Consider the following 13,390-nt stretch of genomic DNA (forward strand, 5'->3'; position numbering starts at 1 on the left):
AGAGACAGAGAGGGAAAGAGAGAGACTAAATAACAAAAGGCTGAGGGAATAACTCTGAGTTCCATTGTTCTCTGGAACAGTAGCTCCCTCTACATAAGGAGCCACAGGAGAATTACAGAAAGTTATTTCCATCCCTGAGACCAGACATCTGGAGGGCAGCCATGGCGAGTATAAAATGTGAAGCCAACTTTTTATTTCTTACTGAATTCTAGACTATTTTTGACTTTCATCCATGAGTGAGCTGTGACATGGTCCGTTCACATCTGCAGCAATGGATTGTGTGAGGCTTTTGTCCAGGCAGCCTCACAGCTCTCTTTTCAGATACCAGGGAACATTCTTCCAGTCTCAGGAGCAGCTGAGGCATAGATGAAGAAGCCCAGGCTGAGGGTCTCTGGCTGGCTTCCTTCCACATATCCAAGGGCATAAGTTAGTTGAATCACACTAAGCAAAGCCTGTTTTTGGGTTTTGGATTCGTGCGGAACTATGTGCTGTCATTCCCAGAAGTCTCATCAGAAGGAAAGGGGGGCATAATGCAAACCTGGTCTCAGCAGTCGGATGGTTCCGTGTTCTCTTGCTGTGACATTGGGTATGCGGTTTCATTTTTTCAGCCACAGTTTTCTTTTAGCAAGTAAGAGATAGAACATACAACTTTGTTTCCAGGTTGGTGAACATTTCAAGGACAGCTGGACTTTACAGGAAATCATGAAATTTAATTATTTTGTTAAATTTTAATTTTTAATTATATAAGAGAAAGTATTGGATGAGATTTCAAAGGAAAATGCCAAGAAGCAGCTTATATTTTCCCCCTGGCCTTTGTTATTAATATTTTCAATTAATATTTTCTGTTTCCAATAATTTTTCTCTCTATTTTTCATTCTTTATATCAAATATGCCAGTCAGTCTCCAACTCATACAAAATTCTCTCAGGACCACACATCACCAAAAACAATAGATTGACTTTCTTTTTTATTTATTTTCATATCACTTTTTATTATTTTTAATTTTTAAATAAAATACGTTTTCATGATAATCTTTCCCCTCCCCCAAGGCCTCCCACCTCTTTATCCATCCAAGTCTTTCTCAACAGTGAAACTAAACAAAACAAAATGCCAAAAGTTACCAAAGCTTGGGCTACATCTGAGTAAGGGGTCTAGATTATCGCCATGCATAGTCGTTGGTTGGGTATTGGTCTTTGCAAAGAACCCTGGGCCCAGAATTTTTTGGTTCTGTTGGTCTCCTTGTGAAGTTATGGAAGGGGAGGAGGACCTCACCTATCAGTGAACTGAGGGAGGGAAAAGGGAGGAGAAGAGGAAGGGAAGGTAGGATTGGGAGGGGAAAAGGGAGGGGGGCACAGCTGGGATACAAAGTAAATAAATTGTAATTATCAAAAAAGTATGCAAAATTATTTAAACTACCAAAGACAAATGGTACACACACACAAAACCCAAACAAACAAACAACAACAACAAAAACCACCCTAAAAACATGGAGTCCATTTTGTTTTCTTAACTGTTTTCAGCTCTGGCATGTGGCTGGTGTATGCAGTGCCACTCCATCGGACACAACTGATTTTGTCCCTCCCAGCAGGTAGTAAATGTAAATAGCTTAAATTGCAGAGTGTCTTCTCTGAAAGAACTGAAAAAGAATTGACCTTAAAATGTACCCTTATTAGAGACTGATTGAATGTATATAAACTGTAAAAGTTTCTTCTTTTATAGGACCCAAAGAGAAATAATATAAAATTAACTAAAATTATATTTCTTAGGATAGAAATTATACAAATAATTACTTTGACATTGTCTAGCAATTTCCCAACTTACAAATACCTATTCCTCTCTTTTTAATTTTAATTTTTTTATTAATTACACTTTATTCACTTTGTGTCCCCCCATAAGCCCCTCCTTCCTCCCCTCCCAATCCCACCCTCCTTTCCCCTTCTCCACGCATGGCCCTTCCCAAATCCACAGGCAGGGGAGGTCTTCTTTTCCTTCTTTCTGATCCTAGTCTATCAGGTCTCATCAGGAGTGGCTGCATTGTCTTCCTCTGTGGCCTGGTAAGGCTGCTCCCCTCTCAGGGGGAGGTGATCAAAGAGAAGGCCAATCAGTTCATGTCATAGACAGCCTCTGTTCCCATTACTGTGGAACCCACTAGGAGACTGAACTGTCATGGGCTGCATCTGTGCAGGGGTTCTGGGTTATCTCCATGCATGCTATTTGGTTGGACTATCAGTCTCTGGGAAGACCCATGTGACCAGATATTTTGGATCTGTTGCTCTCCTTGTGGACCTCCTGTCCCCTCTAGGTCTTACTAACTAATACTTCTTTCATAAGATTCCCTGCAATCTCCTCAAAGTTTGGCCATAAGTCTCAGCATCTGCTTTGATAGTCTGCAGGGCAGAGCCTTTCAGAGGCCCTCTGTGGCAGGCTCCTAACTTGTTCCCTGTTTTCTCCTTCTTCTGATGTCCATCCTCTTTGCCTTTCTGGATGGGAATTGAGCATTTTAGCCAGACTTCTCCCTCTTGATTAGTTTCTTTAGGTGTGTAGATTTATCCTATATTATATGTCTCTATGAGTGAGTATATACCGTGTGTGTCTTTCTGCTTCTGGGATAGCTCACTCAGGATGATCTTTTCCAGTTCCCACCATTTACCTGCAAATTTCATGATTTCCTTGTTTTTCATTGCTAAGTAGTATTCCATTGTGTAGATGTACCACAATTTCTGTATCCATTTCTCAGTTGAAGGGCATATGGGTTGTTTCCAGCTTCTGGCTATTACAAATAAAGCTGCTACAAACATGGTTGAGCAAATATCCTTATTGTGTACTTGAGCCTCTTTTGGATATATGCATAGAAGTGGTATGGCTGGATCTTGAGGAAGAGCTATTCATAATTGTCTAAGAAAGTGCCAGATTGATTTCCAGAGTTGTACAAGTTTGCATTCCCACCAACAGTGGAGGAGGGTTTCCCTTTCTCCACAACCTCTCCAGCATGTGCTGTCACTTGAGTTTTTGATCTTAGCCATTCTGATTGGTGTAAGGTGAAATCTAAGTGTCATTTTGATTTGCATTTCCCTGATGGCTAATGACGTTGAACATTTCTTTATGTGTTTCTCTGCCATTTGATATTCCTCTATTGAGAATTCTCTGTTTAGTTCTGATTCCCATTTTTTTTGATTATTTAATTTGTTGCTTTTTATCTTCTTTAGTTTTTAATATATACTGGATATTAGCCCTCTGTCAGATATAGGGTTGGTGAAGTTCCTTTCCCAATCTGTAGGCAATTGTTTTGTTCTAACGACAGTGTCCTTTGCTTTACAGAAGCTTTTCAGTTTCATGAGGTCCCATTTATTGATTGTTACTCTTAGAGCCTGTGCTGTTGGTGTTCTGTTTAGGAAGTTCTCTCCTGTGCCAATGAGTTCTAGGATCTTTCCCACTTTTTCTTCTAACAGGTTTAGTGTGTGTGGTTTTACATTGAGGTCTTTGATCTTTTGACTTTGGTTTTGTGCAGAGTGATAAGTATGGATCTATTTGCATTTTTCTGCATGTAGACATCCAGTTAGACCAGCACCATTTGTTGAAGATGCTGTCTTTTTTTTCCATTGCATGGTTTTGGCATCTTTGTCAAAAATCAGGTGTCCATAAGTGTGTGGGTTTATGTCAGGGTCTTCTATTCTATGCCATTGATCCACCATTCTGTTTCCATGCCAGAAACATACAGTTTTTATTACTGTTGCTCTATAGTACAGCTTGAGATCAGGGATGGAGATACCTTCAGATCTTTTATTGTAGAGAATTGTTTTAACAAGTCTGGGTTACTTGTTATTCCATATGAAGTTGAGAATTTTTCTTTCAAGGTCTATAAAGAATTGTGTTGTTAATTTGATAGGAATTGCATTGAATCTGTAGATTGCTTTTGGTAAGATGACCATTTTTACTATCTTAATTCTGCCAAGCCATGAGCATGGGAGATTTTTCCATCTTCTGATATCTTCTAATTCTTTCATCAGCGACTTGAAAAATTTTTCATACAAGTCTTTGACTTGCTTGGTTAGGTTCACCCCACGGTACTTTATGTTATTAGTGGCTATTGTGAAGGGTGTTGTTTCCCTAATTTCCTTTTCAGCCCTTTTGTCTTTTGTATACAGGAGGGCTACCGATTTTTTGAGTTAATTTTGTATCCAGCCACTTTGCTGAAGGTGTTTATCAACTGTAGGAGTTCCCTGGTAGAATTTCTGGGGTCATTTAAGTGTACTATCATATCATCTGCAAATAGTGATACTTTGACTTCTTCCTTTCTGTTTTGTATCCCCTTGATCTCCTTCAATTGTCTTAATGCTCTAGGAAGGACTTCAAGAACTATGTTGAAGAGACATGGAGAGAGTGGGCAGCCTTCCCTTGACCCTGATTTCAGTGGGATTGATTTAAGTTTGACTTTCTTATATCATATCTGGCTTCACATTTAAAAACCTGAAGTACCCATTTTTTTTCCTCAGGGGAGGAACTCTTTCATTTGGGGGTGTGATCTCTCACAGTGGAAATCTAACACATTGTGTGAAGGGCTATCAACTGCTAAATGATATTCCACCTAAGTTGTAAACTCCACAAGAAATAGTGCTGTATTATCTTTGCATCATTGCATTCCAGACATCTAATGGGACTCCAATGAGAAGACATTCAGGAAATACAGCTTGAGGAAATTGGGGGCTTTGAATATTTTGTTTTCACATGTCAGTATCTTATATTTATAAACTGTCAAGTTTGTCTGTTGGGAGCATGAGACTTTTACTGATATGTAATAAGATAATTGTGTTTCCTCTCTCCTCTCAAATCCTGGCATGTTGGATCAAGGCTAGTGTGCTCCCTACAGGAAATCAATACTTTGATAGATGTCTATTTAAACATTGCCTTTAAAGGAGCTGGAAAAGAATGAACTTGATTTTCCCGAGGCGATGACCTTTAAGATTGTCTTTAAATACACTATTGATACCTCTGGCACAAATGTCACTATGAAGAAAAGACCATGGGAGTATGTGGACATTGCTTCTCTCATCTGTGTTTGGTAAGTTACTTGCATACCTCAGTTTCGATCTTCCTTGCCTTTCATCTCTCCCTCCCCTCCCCTCCCACCCCCCCCCCACCCCCCACCCCCCACCCGTCCCTTCACAGCTTGTTTCCAAATGATTTTCATTCTTCTCCTTCACTTATTTTGGTTAATGCTTTCATTTACACACTGCTGAGAAACTTTCATTCTCTCTTATGGAACTCCATCACTGTTATGCAAAGCTCTCTGGCCATGCAAGTGAGGAAGTTTCCAGACTGGGTTAACTGAGGCTGGAGGCCCACTCAACATGTGGGCAGTATGATTTCCTGGCTTAGCATCACAGACTGAATACGGGAGAAAGGGAGATGAGCCTCAGGATTCATCTCTGTTTCCTGTTGGCAGATGCAGAAGCTGTGTCATGCTTCAACCACCAGGCCTTCTTTTGATGGAATGTGCATTCAAACTACAAGCCCAAAGTTACTGTTGTCAGGTATTTTGTCAGAGGAATGAGTGAGGAAACAAACCATGGCCTTTTGGTTAAGACCAAGTGAAGGATACACAACACAACGTAACTAAGGTATATTGGGATTGTAAGTGGTGGTATTCCATCCTAAAAGATGATACATGAGTTTTTTCTCAATATGATTTTCTCACTTTTTAATGGATGCACCTGGATATAACATTGTATATATCAAGGATTGTACATGCTTGCATAAGCCTAAAATTTACAAGCTTGTGTCTCACACACACACACACACACACACACACACACACACACACACAGCATGCACACTATAGAGATGCAGGAGCCTCTTTTACTGATGGGCTAGAACAGCTAAATACCAGGCTCTGCTCTGGAAGTTCTAGCAGTAGTCAACCATGCCTTAGAGCATGTGTGGCGAGCTTGGGTATGCTACATAGTACAGCATGACAATAAAGCTATCTCTAGGATGGCAATGTCTCCAGAGATTTTACAGCCTTGATCTGCAGAGGCGATCTATAAGACTTCCAGAAACAACAGAGACTTACCAGTTTGCTGTTACTGTGTTTAATGTAACTTTTCACGGGAAGGTACATTTAATCCTACCTTATGAGGGTATTTCTGCCTTGCTTGGCCAAGGCTAGCCTAGGATAAGCACCTTGTATTCTGTTATATAATACTGTTGTATCTAGATCAATAACTAGAACCAGGACCATGGTGTAAAAGTAGAAGTGTTTGTAAAATAAATTCTGGGAGTACAAGAGTTCTCTTTCTTTTATATATAAAGAAATGTATATACATATAATATACTACATATATATATAAAAGAACATGAGTTTGTTGTGTCAGAATATATACTGTGGATTTTAGAATTAAATTTACTTGACTCATCCATGCTTATGCCACTGACTAGAAGATATGCTATTTACATTGTTTGTTGATTACAATATACTCATAGTGAAAACCAATGCTAAAATAACTAACGTGATCAACATGCCTAGTCTAATTTAGACTAGAGGTCATTGAATCTTTAAGATACTTCACACAGGATTGGTCCAGATTCTGAGCAGTAACTAACACATCAGCTAGAGATGGACTCTACAACATTCCTAGGTCTTCTAACCACCACCAGGTTCTCCACCTGTGGGTCATGACTCCTTTGGTGGTCAAGGGACCTTTTCACACATGTTGTATATCAGACATCCCACATATCAGATGTTTACATTATGATTCATAACAGTAGAAAAACTACAGTTATGAAGGAACAACTAAAAGAATGTCATGGTTGGGGGTCACCACCACGTAAGGAGCTGCGTAACGGGTATCAGCAGTAGGAGGTTCGACCGCCACTGCTCTAACGTTTGGATTCTCCTCATTCTCCTCTTCCTCTCACTTTGGATCCCTCCCTGAGCTCCACTTCCCAGTTTGTACTCATCTTCCAAGGTGAATTTCTCTTAACTTCAAGAGCGAGGAGCACTCAGAAGTCACAGTATTAGTCAGGGACTTTTCCACTCTTCCAGAGTGGCCCACGTGCTCCCCCGCCCACTGTCTTCCTCCAAATCTGAGCCAGATCAGATAGTTGTAGTAGGGGAAAAGAGCTTCCTTGCCCTCTCCTTTGTAGTGGGATAATGGAAGAATGTAGGGTCGTTCTCACTAGAGCTCCTGGCAGCTGCTGTGTTGGCAATAATTAAGGAAGATTTTGAACTAAAAGTTTGGCTGCTGAAAGATTTTGGATTTGAGGTTTGAAGTTATCAAAAAATTTCATCTGGTCCGTTGCAGAAACATATTGCTTAATGTGGCAGGAATGAGAGCAGGCTGTCCCTCACGGCACATGCTGGAGCACTCTGTCTTCTTTTGTGGAGAAGTCCGCAGCAGTTGCTCTGGCTATAGGAGCCAAATATGTCTGGGCACAGAAGACTCCACATTTCACTTTTCTCTGTTTCAACCCTTAGGCTGAGTCTAGCAAGGTTTCCCAAATAAATACAATAGTAGTTAAATTTCCGGGTTACTTCTGCAGAGTTTGATTTGTTGTGGCAATCTTAAATTAATTCTCTCTCCTCTTCAGATTTTGAATACATAGTCCAAGAATCATTTTTAAACATACACACATACACAGAAAATGAGCTTAATATGAGGATCTATTTATTTGACTCAGGCAAAGTGATTTTATTGCTTGAAAAAATATTATTTCTAGTAATAAACTGTGTTTGACCTAAATTGGTTCTTCTCCTTATGTCTGTCCTACTATTAAATTATGCCATTTAATTGTTGCTAAACACATGAGACCAAGGTCATCGTTTACTGCGTCATCTTTCAGTGTTAAACATAGGATTATATTAAGGGAGGTAGTCAAATATCTCTTCTAAAACATGCAAACAAAACAAAATCCTTGACAGAGAGAAAAATATTAGTAATTGTATGTGTAGGGGAATATCTTCCTAAAATTAAATTCTGACCCAGTCCATCTCTAAGGTTGTGAGTGGCTGGAAAAACAAATGCAGGTTTAAGAGGATGGAAAGTCCCAGGTCAAGGCTTTGGCATAGCTGGTGTCTAGTCAGATATTACTTTCTGGCTTGTAGATACCTGTCTGCTGGTTATGTACTCATACAATGGAAGGATTGCCAGACTCCCTGGGCTATCCTTTGTATAGAGAGAATACTAGTCCTAGTAACGAGGGCACCATAAACAGTGTCTACCTCTTTTTCTCAAGCTAATGGCTAACCTGGAGTTGCCACTAACCTTCTACAAATACAGAGCATATGTAATATGCATTTCCATATGATTTTATATATATACATATATATATGCTTCTAGATATGTTTTTACATATTCTGAATATGTAAACTTGTTAAGCTCATGAAAGATGGGTTGGAATGGGAGTTATGTGTGGTAGACTCAAAGAGCTGACACAGGTGTGAAAGAGCATCTACACAAGAGACGGGTCCTTCCTTGACTGTCCGTGTGAACGCTGTGTATCTGCTCTCATCATTACCCACGTGATTATAGCTATTGTTTATGTCATAACATCACCAAGAATATTTTCTCCTAATTCATGGGCATGTGATTCTGTTGAGTAGCACCAGTCTTCAGGAGTTTATTTTCGGCATCTAGGGCACAGACTAGATAATATCTTTAAGGCTTATGAGCTAATGTAATTCTGGATCCTGAACTTTATTAATCTAATTTCAAAAAAATCTATTGGAAAACTTTTCTATCTTATATTTACATACACAGCATTTTCTCTGAGCATTTGTAGAAGAAAGTAGAGTTTGATAATTTTGAGTGATTTATTAGTTAAATAATCTGAGTTGATACGCCCTGTGTGTGACTGTCTGTTAGTTCATATCACTTAAACAGTGAGATCACAAACCACTTGACAGTTCTTTGGTACGTTAATAAATAACTTTCAGATGATCAAAGATGTATTAGATTTATTATTGCTGGTCTTTTATACCAATAGCCAGACAAACATTTTAGAGAGCTGAGGATCCAATAGGGCTGTGTCTATAACTTCTGCTTCCTATATAACAGTTTAAAATTTGAGAAAAATTAATCATAGCTAAGTGGCTGGACTCCCTCATGACCTGCAGTACTGTGCCAAGTCTATACATGTAAGTGAGTACTTGTTCCAAGTATTTAGAAAAATTTAGTTTCTGGAAACTTTCCAGAAGTTAAAAGTCTGAAATGGGAGGCTCTTAGTCTTTTATATATAGATTCTCCTCAATTTCTGTTGGAGTTCCAGTTAAAGACCAGAGGGTGAAAAGGCTCCAATCCAGAGTATCTTTGTGTAGCAGCAGTGGCCACCATTGGGTATCAGCTGTTTTCCCCGGCGCTAACAGAGCAAAGGATGCTGCAGGGAGCTGGAACTTCCTAGGACCAGATAAAGTGCTCTTAATGCTATCCTGGGAAAAACATCAGTGTTTGAGCTTTCAGGTAGGTATCTACTGAATCTGCTTTGCTTTTACGCCATGGTAAAATGAAAAGTTCTCAAGTCAAAGCCACCAGCATATGCACAGTAACTGTAGTACCGTCCTGAAAAAATAAAGTGTGCACATGGAAAACTGTCTTTTTTTTTTTTTTTTTTTTTGGCCCCATTATGTTGTGAGCTTATAAAAACGAGAGAAAGATGTGAGCCTCCCCACTGAGGGTGGACCTTTCACTGCTGTCATTCAGAGCATGGGTGCTTCAGTGAGGCACAACTCTGAAATTTCACTGCAGCCTTTACCCCTCTGCACTTTTGCTAGACACTTTCTTGTATCTCTTGTTAACTTCCTTCAAATTTTACATTTTTAAGATGTCTTTGGCAAGCGATTCAGTTATAATAATCTGCTTACCTAATCATTGCAGTTGGTCTTTAAAGTTATTTTTATAAAACTGTGTTTGTTTCTCTTAACCTGGCTATCACACAAATAATTGAGGTTCTATTATATTATTTTAACAAGCTCCACAGCACAATCCTAAGAGCATTAACTCTATTCTTAACCCTCTAAGCTAATGAACCCTCTCCAAACATGCATCCCACTGATATTTGCACTACGTAGCTTTCCTTGCTGTGCTCTCTCTCCTGGTCCCTCTTGAATGAAATCCTCTTTTTTCTCCTCTAATACCTCTCCCCCACCCTCCATCCCCCACCCTCCACCCTCCACCCGCCACCCCCTACCCCCCTACTCCCTCACCCCCTCTGGCTGTCAGGAAGTCCAGACCTACTCTCTTCCCTGCTCAGTGATTGGCTGTAAGCTGCTTTATTTGCATATCAGGAGACAATTGGAAAGCAGTATTTACACAACTTTGAGACAGGAGATTTTCACAATAAGGATTGCAAGAAAACATATATGAGTGTACAGAAATCAGCTTTGAATTATACAATAACCTTATGCCTAAAGTTGATGTTTATAAATATGTGTGATGAAAGTTTAACTTCCCTATAAGCTTCTCAGTCTTCTATATATTTTAATCTAGCTCCCAACTATAATGCTTAGCATAATACCTTAAGTAGTATAGATGTTAAGATACCCAATTCTTGTTTCACAATGCCTCTCTGTTAATAACAATATTTCATTAATTGTAATTGGTTCATCTAGTAAACTCTACATTTTATTTTTCTTCAACTGAGATAATTTGTTACAATTAGTAAATCCTTGTTGTCAAATCCCTTGACTATTCCTGTTCTACACTCTTAACTGTACCTGAAACTTTGCAGTTGAGATGCTGAAAGTGTTGGTACCTAGTTTTCTCTTGAGAAGCACCTAGTAATAGCAGTTAGGAGCAGGATTTTTGGCATCAAGCAAATAAAGCTTAATGTCTACCAAGCCGTCAACCTTCATAACCTTCCTCTTGTTATAACAGAAATGTGATATTATAAATGTAGGTATATATTACTGTGCTGCCTTAAAAGAACAATAAATAGATTGTAACTCTGCATCTTCCTTCTTTTTCTCGACTTGCTTAATGAGAAAAAAAGGTTGTGCTCCAAACATGAGCTGTAGCCCAGCACTCAAACGGCCACTGTTTGGTCCCCAGCTCATAGCACTATTAAGGGGAGTGGTAGAAAGTTTAGGAGGTGAGGCCATTCTGAAAATAGATCTCCAAGGAAGTGGTTTTACTCTGCACTTGTTCACCATTATTTTCCTGTTCTACTATGATGAGAACAGTCCCCTCCTTTTCCAAGAGCTCTCCCTGCATGGTCATTTGGCCTCACTGTGAACACATATACTGTGAGCAAGTGACTATGGAGTGGAAACAATGAAAATAAAATAGCCCCTTCTGTTGTTTCTGTCAAGTATTTCAGTTAAAGCAACACAAAAGTGTGGCAGAGGATTCAAAGACATGCATTAGTACAGTCTCCTTAGTACTATTTTATCAGTTGGCCCAAAGTCGACAGCAGTCAGCTTCTGCCCCATCCCAAATCTCTAGTTTCAAAGCCTTAAGAACTTTAAAAGGAATATGGGCCATTTGTTAAGGATGGGTGTCATTATTAGTTTCAGCTGTCAATCTGAATCAAACCTGTTAAGTTTTTGTTTCACCTGGGAAGAAAGAACCTCAATTGAGAAATTGAGGAATTGGATTGGCATTTTCTTGGATTGAATGGAACATTTCTTTTCTTTTTTAAATTAATTTTTTATTAATTACAGTATATTCACTTTGTATCATACCTGCATCCCCTCCCACATCCCCTCCCAATCCTATCCTCCCTCCTTCATTATCTTCCCATGCCCTTCCCCAAGTCCACTGACTCTAACCTATCAAGTCTCATCAGGACTGTCCTCTGTGGCCTAGTAAGGCTGCTCCCCTGTCAGGGGGAGGTGATCAAAGAGCTAGCCACTGAGTTCATGTCAGAGACAGTTCCTATTCTCCTTACTAGGAAACCTACTTGGACACTGAACTGCCATGGGCTACATCTGTGCAGGAGTTCTAGGTTATTTTGATGCCTGGCCCTTGGAAAGATTATCCTGAGTGAGACATCCCAGAAGCAGGACACACATGGTATATACTCACTTATAAGTGGATATTAGACATATAATCTAGAATAATCATACTGAATTCTGAACTCCTAAAGAAACTAAGCAAGAAGGAGGACCCTGGGAAAGATGATCAATCCTCACTCAGAAAGGCAAATGGAATGGACATTGGAAGAGGGAACAGGACAGGAGCCGACCACAGAGAGCCTCTGAAAACCCTACCCACTAGGGTATCAAAGCTTATGCTGACACTCATAGCCAAACTTTGGGAAGAGTGAAGGGAATCTTAGGAAAGAAGGGAAATATAGAAAGACCTGGAGAGGCAGGTTGCTCCACAACAAGAGCAACAGAACCAAAAAACATGGGCACTGGGGGCCTTTTCTGAGACTGATGAAGCATTTTCTTTATTGATAATTAATGTGTGGGAGAGCCCTGCCCACTGTTGATGGTATTACTCTAGGCTGGGTGTCCCTGGAAAGTACAAGAAAGGTGGTTGAATATGGTCCTGGGAGCAAGCCACGAAGCTAAATATCTCCATGTTCTCTGCTTCAGTTTCTGACTCTTGATTTCTGCCTCGTGCTCCTGGCTTTTCTTACCCCAGTGGTGGACGGTAAACTGAAAGCCAAATAAACATCATCTCCTCAAGTTGTTTTGGTTATGGTGCTTATCATAGCCACAACAACAACAAAAAGCAAGCTAGAACAATGGGCTTCAACAGAGATATATTTGTAGTTAAACTGTGTGTGTGTGTGTGTGTGTGTGTGTGTGTGTGTGTGCTGTAGAAGACTGAAAAAGTTCCGAGATGCTGAAGTAACAGAGCTCATTTAGATAGCAGCAACAAGGCAAGGTAGGTAATGTGAACCGGACCAGCTCTGACAAAGGGGACCAAGGTATAAGTAGCTTCTAGCAAGGCCCATGCTGCAGCCACCGAGGAGTGGGAGATTACAATACCTGTTCATTTATGAAGGTCAAAGTCACAGAATAAACACAGAGTATGATACACTTAAAATATGACCAGCCTATCAAAATGGATGGCTGGAAGCAATAATCTTTCTCTACATTCGAGGAAAAGTGTCAGAGGTTGAGCTCTAATGGCAAAATCTTTCAAAAGATCTTTCAAAATGTCAGACAAGGAAGGAATGTTGTTCAACATATTTGCATTGAGTCATCACCAGTTCTCGACATTATACATAATTACAGGGTGGCATATGCCACTGTCATGTGTGGTTGCACTGATGTGGGACACCAGAGGGAAGGATTCTTCTTCTAGTGCAGGGGTGGAGGGAGCGCATCCTGGAAGGCCTGGGCTCAGCTCCAGCTGTCACATAGGGCTGCAGTGATCCAGAAGGATGAACCCTTCTGTCCTGACCATATGATGCCCACTTGCACCTCTCACTGGACAGTCTCCAAG

Source organism: Meriones unguiculatus, chromosome 2 (assembly GCF_030254825.1).
Source record: "Meriones unguiculatus strain TT.TT164.6M chromosome 2, Bangor_MerUng_6.1, whole genome shotgun sequence".
NCBI lineage: Eukaryota > Metazoa > Chordata > Mammalia > Rodentia > Muridae > Meriones > Meriones unguiculatus.